We start from the raw sequence: 834 nt of genomic DNA, 5'->3' as shown, positions 1-834 counted from the left end.
TAGTGGAGAAGAATAACTAGCTCTAAAGGCTTTTTAAATATACCATATGGAAACTTACTATTATAGAAGCATTCTAAAATATATGCATACATAAAAAGAGTTTAAATGGGGTTTCTTTATATCGAGACAACAATGCCTTGCTAGCCATCACAATCTAGCAAATAAGAAGCTCGGTGCCAAGAATGGATTATCCCTTTTAGAGTTGTTAGTGAAAGGTCCCATAGATCCCTCAACAGTACATCCTACCACCATTGTTCTTGGTTACCCTCTAGAATTTGACAGTAGAACCCCGTTGCTCCATTGAGTCATAAAACGTGAAGAAATCAAGGTGGTACTGACCTTGAGGTTTCATCTCTACTGACCAGCTTTAATAGTGCGTTAAGGTAAGCATGTTTCCAAGGGCTGTGGCTGCTTGCAGCCATGGGATCTCCAACTGCATGCCAGAGTAATGGAGAGACTTTGACAGCCCAAGTCATCACAGTGCCTGCAGCTGCCACTCATCTTTCCTATATATTTTGGGGGAAAAAAGAAAAAGAAAAAAATAAGAAAGAAAAAAAAAAAGCCGGGGAGTGATGGCGTACACCTTTAATCCCAGCATGTTGGAGGCAGAGGCAGGTGGATTTCTGGGTTCGAGGCCAGCCTGGTTTACAGAGTGAGTTCCAGGACAGCCAGGGCTACACACAGAAACCCTGTCTTGAAAAGCCAAAAAGAAAAAAAAGTGCATTAAGATACAATGTATGCTACCAGGGAAGAAATGTCATCCTTGGTTTCACCCAGCTGTGAACCCTGCAAACTAGGTTATGTGCCCTGGAGCAATGGTGGTACAAGGGTTGG

The 834-nt window shown here is 42.6% G+C and overlaps 1 non-coding gene across 1 annotated transcript; it reads left to right on the top strand.

Moving 5' to 3' along the window:
• The first annotated feature begins 385 nt into the window (after positions 1–385).
• Positions 386–514, top strand: LOC117714422 (small nucleolar RNA SNORA44). Its single transcript, XR_004607508.1, has one exon. It is a non-coding gene; the product is annotated as a small nucleolar RNA SNORA44 (small nucleolar RNA).
• The last annotated feature ends 320 nt before the right edge of the window (positions 515–834 follow it).

Source organism: Arvicanthis niloticus, chromosome 8 (genome assembly GCF_011762505.2).
Source record: "Arvicanthis niloticus isolate mArvNil1 chromosome 8, mArvNil1.pat.X, whole genome shotgun sequence".
Taxonomy (NCBI): Eukaryota; Metazoa; Chordata; class Mammalia; order Rodentia; family Muridae; genus Arvicanthis; species Arvicanthis niloticus.
The sequence above is the reverse complement of the archived record's forward strand: the minus strand, read 5'-3'. Positions and strand labels throughout refer to the sequence as shown.